The sequence below is a fragment of the Sprattus sprattus genome (genome assembly GCF_963457725.1).
Source record: "Sprattus sprattus genome assembly, chromosome: 9".
Classification (NCBI taxonomy): domain Eukaryota; kingdom Metazoa; phylum Chordata; class Actinopteri; order Clupeiformes; family Clupeidae; genus Sprattus; species Sprattus sprattus.
Window position 1 is genome coordinate 29,572,518 of NC_137928.1, and position 7,179 is coordinate 29,579,696.

At 43.6% G+C, this 7,179-nt stretch overlaps 1 pseudogene across 1 annotated transcript; it reads right to left on the minus strand.

The window, feature by feature from the left end:
• Positions 1 to 3,994: 3,994 nt before the first annotated feature.
• Positions 3,995 to 6,725, minus strand: LOC308370431 (annotated as a pseudogene). Its single transcript has 6 exons — positions 6,593 to 6,725; positions 5,066 to 5,216; positions 4,777 to 4,903; positions 4,491 to 4,665; positions 4,229 to 4,427; positions 3,995 to 4,073 (listed from the first exon to the last, which is right to left on the minus strand). The product of its transcript is annotated as an uncharacterized misc_RNA (transcript).
• Between the last annotated feature and the right edge of the window lie 454 nt (positions 6,726 to 7,179).

Genomic DNA, 7,179 nt, shown 5'->3' on the forward strand with positions numbered 1-7,179 from the left:
AATCAGCATATTATCAATGCACAAACAGAGCGCATCCTCAATGCACAAACTCTCTGTGACAGTGGCAAGCAAGAAAGAAACATGTAAACAGAAGAATTAAAGTGAGGCTGACATCGACGTTCTGCTGATGGAACAGCAGATGCGGGCCAAAACATCGTTAGAAAGCCTGTCTGGTGGCGTAATGGCAAAAGCAAAGCATTTGACATATAGTAGACACGTCTCCGAAGCACCAGCACCTGCGGGACGAGTAGCACCAGAGGCCGCATCTGCGGCAGCAGCACCAAGGCTTTGGTGCGCTCCACTACCGACCTGTACTGTATTGAAGTAGGCTTACTAGGCTTTCTGAGTGTGCGAAATCTGGATGAGAATACATTGGGAACCCTGTTTTGCGCAGGAAATCCTCTTTCACATTTTGCTGGGCACTGTATGGAAATCTAATAAATTGCGGGCATATGGGATAGTATACTGCGAAGAACATCGGGCAAAATTCTGCTTAATGATGACGGGGATTGCTCGATTGGTCTCCAATTTCTCATCGGAACTTTCCTGTAGCCAGGAATCCAAGAACGGACAATACCTGAACGTGTATGGCCTGGTTGCCTCTGGTGCACCTTTCTAGACGAGAGGCCATTTGGGCACAACGCTCTCGGCAAGCGGTACCTGCTTATCAGACACACATCATCCTGTGTCAAAAAGTCTGCGCGATCACAAAAAACCCTCTCTCTCCTTATTGCGCAGTTGGCAATATCCTCTAACAACGCCAATGCAGCCATATCTCCTACTGAAAACTAAGGGCCTGATTTACTAACATGCGACCGCTGCTTTATCTGCGATCGCACATTAACGCATGGTGTTTTTGCGCATTTTCCGTGGTATTTATCAAACCACATCTGCGCTGGGTGCTTACTCCGCCCTTTAAAGGGCCTGATTTACTAACATTGATTTGCGAACGCAGCTTAATCTGCGCCTTTGCCTGGCGCAAATTAACGCACTGTGTTTCCTCTGTCAGGGCTCTTCTCTGGGATTGAACCCGAGTAGCTGGGTTTGGGGAACCAGCGTCTTAGCCAGGTGAGCTATTGAGAGGACCCAGTTGCAGGATGTCGTTTTGAGCTTAGTTTCTTTTTATTTTCAAAAACACAAAAGATTCCTCGAAAGGAGAAACTACAAAAACGCAGAAAATCAAGAACAAGGCAAAAGGCCATAAACTAACCATTTAGAACTAATGTGCTTGAGAGCACTACAAAACAATGTGCTTGAGAGCACGACAAAACTATGCTGCTTGAGAGCACTTCTACCAACCATGGGGAACAAAGACAATATAACGACCAGAGACAGAGCAGGGAAACTAGCCAGGTATTTAACTCCTGGTTAATTGGGAGTCCGGAGGCAAACATACAGTGTGACAAGAGGTGAGGGCAGACAATTGGCTACAGGAGAGGGCACACAACGGGAAACAGGTGAGGGCACATAACGAGACACAGGTGAGAACACAAAATCACAACAGAGGCACATGTGTACGAAAACAGGCGTTCTTTTGTCCTTTGGCCACCAGATGCCGCCAATGTGCCAACTTATGGCAATCGCCGCCCAAAGTCCAGACATCCCCGCATTTTCCGTGATATTTATCAAGCCAGATCAGCGCTTGGCAATCATTATTTAGCGCACCGTTAAAAGACTGGAGAAATTGCCTGCAAGTTACTGCCACCATGGAGATTCGAGGAAGAAAAAACTAAGGTTCAGCGAAGAGGATATAGATATATTGGTTCACGTTCGCTCAATCACTGAACCTGATTCAATGGGTTATATTGTTGTTTTGCCCGCCATCACCTACAGCGAGATGTTTAAAAGAACACGATTATAAATAATATGCTATTGGTGGCATTAATGCATAAACTGTTTTTTATAACAATATAGATGTGTACATGGCGGGATTAATATGTTCCACAAGGGACATGGGTTCACTACAATATATCCCCACTGAAACGAATACATTTACCAAATAGCCAGGCCTCTCCAAAATCACCGTTGCTCAATCATGGATAGATGGCACTATTCCGGAAGATAAAACTGTCATGGACAGACCACTACCACGTAAGTAATGGTCATGTTGGCATCACATACTGTATGACCTGGACATTCATTGAATATGTGTGCTTTCTGTTTCATTAAACGTGCTCGTGGATTGAAGATGGGACTGTTTGCATGTGGGTGCAATCAATGGTTCCAATTACGTTCGGAAAGTTTGCGATTTCCAAAAAATCTTGTTTGATGTCTCTAATTTCAGCTATGGCAGTGGGGAAATGTATTGACCAGTGCGCGGTAGCAATGCGTCGAGTACCTGGGTGAATATTTGGCTGAGTGAAGGCTGAGATATATACCAACTGCTGATGCTATAACTGTTTGAAATGATCCGATGCCAATATTTGTAATGTTGTCCTGAGTTTAACAACTGATGGAATGGAATGTGATCTCCGGTTGGAGAGTTCGATGTCTCTGATCTGGTTCAGTAATTGAAGTATTGCGTGGCTGGTTAACATGTACCGTCTAATGATTTGTTGTTCGCTTAACTGAAAATGTGTTATACGAGTTGAAAAAATGATTTCTTTGCGCTGTCTCTGTCTTCTTTTTTCGCCTTGCTCTTATCACTGCTGCCATATCAACGTTTTCAGACTCAATGAAAATGCGCTTCCTGAAGACGTGCTTTTATGAGGCGGAGAATTAGCGCGCAAATCGGAGACGTGCGCTTGCCAGGCAGTTTATTAAATACCACGCAATACATCATTAGGCGCACTCCTCCCATTAAAGTGTGCTTCACGCCTACGTTACCACCCACATCTCCGTGCCATCCCACCTGTTGGCAGGTACACACCCTCAAAGCGTTAATATGCGCTGCGCCCCCTTAGTAAATACCGTTTTATGTTTACGACCGCTATTTTACGCCAGAAATGGGCGCAATCCTGTTAGTAAATCAGGCCCTAACGCTACGGCTACACCAGACACGGAAATTCTGCCGTGCGGAAATAGAACGTTCACCAAGCGGAAATTTTAAATTAACCGGCTACACTGGACGCGTTAAAAATGGCTCCTTTATCTTTTTTGATCTCTGTGTTTATATATTTTATAAACCACAGTTCATCGGCACCAGTTCATCTGGATCAGAGTAACATGGGTAAGTATTAGGTCTACAGCAACCCGTATATCAAACTAGATTCGTATAACGTTACATTTGAGCTAGACATAGTTACCAAGCAACCATCAACGGACATAAACCATAAACCATTGATACAAACTTACGTTGGTAAGTGACCAACTAACTAATTTGATACAAACAAACTAGTTGCAAATGAAATAGCTAGGGTAACCAGCTTCCACGTCAAAGATCAATATAATATTAGTCTGACTAAGTAGGTTTGATATATAGCAAGTTATGTAAAACTTCGGTATTGCAGACAGGCTAGTTGCAGACATATTAGCATAGATGAAAAGCTGTGAATAATCTAACCTCTACAGAGTTGTTGTTTTTTATGTTTGTGTGATACTAACTAACTGATTAATCCGTTAATGACAGACAGGCTAGTTGCAGATAGTCTAGCATAGATGACAGATGTGCAATCTAACCTCAAGAGAGTTGTTTTACAGTGCCTACAGTGAATAGGAGGAAGGCACTTGCCTTACTTGTTATCCTCCAAAGGATTAAAAAGAGGAAACGGACCTGGGTGACTGCAATCAACCAGCGCAGGCGACAGCAAGGGGTATTTTACAACCTGGCGGAGGAGTTGCGTTTTAACGCTGCAACCCATCGATCGTACTTCCGTATGACACCAACGCAGATGGACCACATTCTGTCAGTGATTGGTGCAGATCTCCAGCGACAGGACACCAATTACAGACTGGCAGTCGAACCCAAGCAAAGACTTGTGGTTACACTGAGGTAGGCCAACACACAAGCTTTTGCCATGATTATTATGGTTTTGGGGAGAGAGCAGGGTGGTCCTCAATGGGCCTCTATTTGGAGGCTCAAGGCCCAGGGGGGCATTGCACCACCTTTACTTACTCCATCAATTTCAGACAAACTGCATGGGCATGGGTGTTGACAAGTTACAGAGAAACACAAAGGAAATATTGATTTAAATAGACAATTTATTGCACTATTAATACTATAAGTCTGTGTAGTGAGGAATGGGTGAGGGCACAGTACTCTCACCACATTCCCCCCAAGTCTCCTCACTTGGTCTGTACCTCTGTGCCTGTACATGTGAGGGTGGTGCATATAAGAGTTGGGGTTGGCGGCTCTGGTTGGATCGCTGGTGGCTCTGGTGGGATGGCTGGTGGCTCTGGTGGGATGGCTGGCGGCTCTGGTGGGATGGCTGGGATGTCTGATCCCATGGCAATTAGACCAGGGCCCTGCATCTGTGCCTGCTGGTGCCCTTGGTCGAGATCATGGACACCCTGTAGCCCTTCTCAAAGAACAATCTTTGCCCTCAGCTTACCCCAGCCACTTAATTTGTTCATTAAGGGCACCAGACTGAGGGCAAAATGCAACATCTCATCCTCCTCCTGTGGCACACGATGGTGCATATGGTGTGGAGGCTCCTGGACCATAGCCAGCAGCCTATCCTCCAAAGGTGCTGAGGCCCTCTTTCGTGCAGCAGGTCTGCTGAAGGGCTGTTTGATTATGGAAAAGAAAGATAATCACAATTATTTGAATCAACATTGAAATTACAATTATTTAACACAAATATGTATTAGGTTAGGAAAACAATTGCAAAGCCCTACCCTGTTGGTTGAAGAACCAGGTTGAGAATGCTGATCTGGTTGATGGTCATTCTCCTCCCGCACATCCTCTCCATGGCTCAGGTCCAATGCCTCCCAATCTTTAACTTGGTCTAGGTTGCTTCTAGAGCTGAAACATAAATGACATGCACAATGATTTATAGTCTAGGTAAATGTATGCTGATTCTTAAAATGAGAAAATCATTTCAGTTCTTTTAGAACTTGTGCTATATGTAAAATAGTGTGCTGGGTATCAGTGAGCCATCACTGCCTTTCAGTGTTTGCACTGTACCTCCTGGCTTGAAGGTGGGGAATAAGGAAAGACAGGGCTTGGGTGTATTTCCACTCCTTTTGGGGTCCTGCTGCCGATCCACTCCGTGGTTGTAAAGTTTTTTGGGAAAATTGGTCCCTTAGGTCCTTCCAGCGACCTTGGCACTTCACAACTGTAGACATAAATTGCCAGATAATTGAATAACAGATTTTTTTCTTTAAAGTAACAATAACTCATGTATGTTGTACACCAGTTAACAAATTATATATTTTCCTACAGATTCCTTGCCACCGGAGAGTCTTTCAGGAGTCTGGCTCTTGCCTACAGGCTGGGCAGAAAAACAATGGCAGACTCCGTTCACATGACCTGTAGGGCAGTTGTCGATCACATGATGGAGACCCAAATGCCGAAACCAACGGAGGAATCATGGACAGCTATCGCAGAGCGCTTTTGGAGAAGATGGCAGTTTCCAAATTGAATTGGGGCCATCGACGGGAAGCACATTCAAATTCAAGCACCCAAAAAAATCATGCAGACAGTTTTTTAATTATAAAAAAACATTTTCAATAATCTTGTTGGCCCTGGTGGATGCGGATTCAAAATTTATAATCATACAAGTTGGCGATTTTGGCCGTGCAAGTGATGGTGGGGTGTTCGCTCATTCAGCACTGGGGAGGGGAATGAGTGAAAAGACTTTGAATGTGCCAGAAGACACCCCCCTGCCTGGTTATGGTCAGCAAGGTGACGTGCCATACATGACGGTAGGGGATGCTGCGTTTCCCTTGAAGCGGTACCTGATGCGACCCTACCCTGGCAGCAACCTGTCAGGCATAATAGTCACTTTAACTACAGGCTGTCAAGAGCTCGCATGACAGTGGAGTGTGCCTTTGGCATTCTTGCGGCCAGATGGAGGGTTTTTTTGTCAAGAATATCCATGCTGCCGTGTCATATAGACATGGTAGTCATGGCAGCATGTGTGCTACATAATTATCTGATCAAGCCTAAGAACAGAGATATGGTAGAGGGTCAAAGGGATGGAGAACATGGTCTGCAAAGTGTCAGACACATGGGGGGTAGCAGAGGACCCAGGGAAGCCCTTCAGACTCGGGAGTTCCTCTGTAATTTCTTTGACTCCCCAGAATGAGCTTTAAATAATTTTGTAAATACTGTAGTTTAATAGGTTTTGATAACATGATGATCATTGTATATATATATCTTTTTGTAAATATATATTGATATTTTGTAAATAGATATTGATTATCAATCTCTCTCTCTCTCTGTCTGTTTCCCCCCCCCCATTTTTGGTTCCAAATGTATGTTGATTAAAACGTTCTTGTTGACACCATGATTCATTTTAATCTGTTTCCACTTAAAAATACATTCTCAGGATAAGCACTATAGACTAAGTAACACAATTTTAAAGTAATGCTATACACATAATGATTTTGAGGAACGTCCACTATTATGAATTATTATTATTATTATTATTACTGTGGTCCAGTTCAATAGCTGCTTACAGTATAGAAGTATAGTATAGAAGTTACTCACCAGTTATGCCAACTGCCTCCGAAACAGCTCTCCATCCGGCATCTCTTTGACGTTTATCCTTTTATTTCGGATCACTGTGGTCGTAAATCTGGACTCGTTTTTCAACTTCATGAATTAATAAATAATCATCCATTCTTGAACTGGCCTACTTGCTATCTATATACTATCTATCTATACTTGCTATCTACACTGTCTACGTATACTATCTATCTTATACACTGTCGTCTTCAAACAGAAAAGTAATGTTTTAACCGTTAAAATATTAAATCTTCATAGTAACAGCTCTCGAGGGTTTGGGAAATAATCAGATTTATTGATTTCCTCATTATTCACTTAAGCAATATAGCACGAGTGGGAGTGGGGTAGGTAAGGGATAATCCCACGGGTGGTGTTCGGCCGTAGCCACCGAGGCCGCCAGGCCGAGTGGCGTAGGCAACAACACCCGTGGGATTATCCCTTACCTACCCCACTCCCACGAGTGCTATATTGCTTTTATAAAACAATTCTACAGTCAACAAATTAACATTTCAACACAAAGTTATTGATTCAAAATGGTTTATTTCGCCATTGTTTCTCCGCAACAAAAA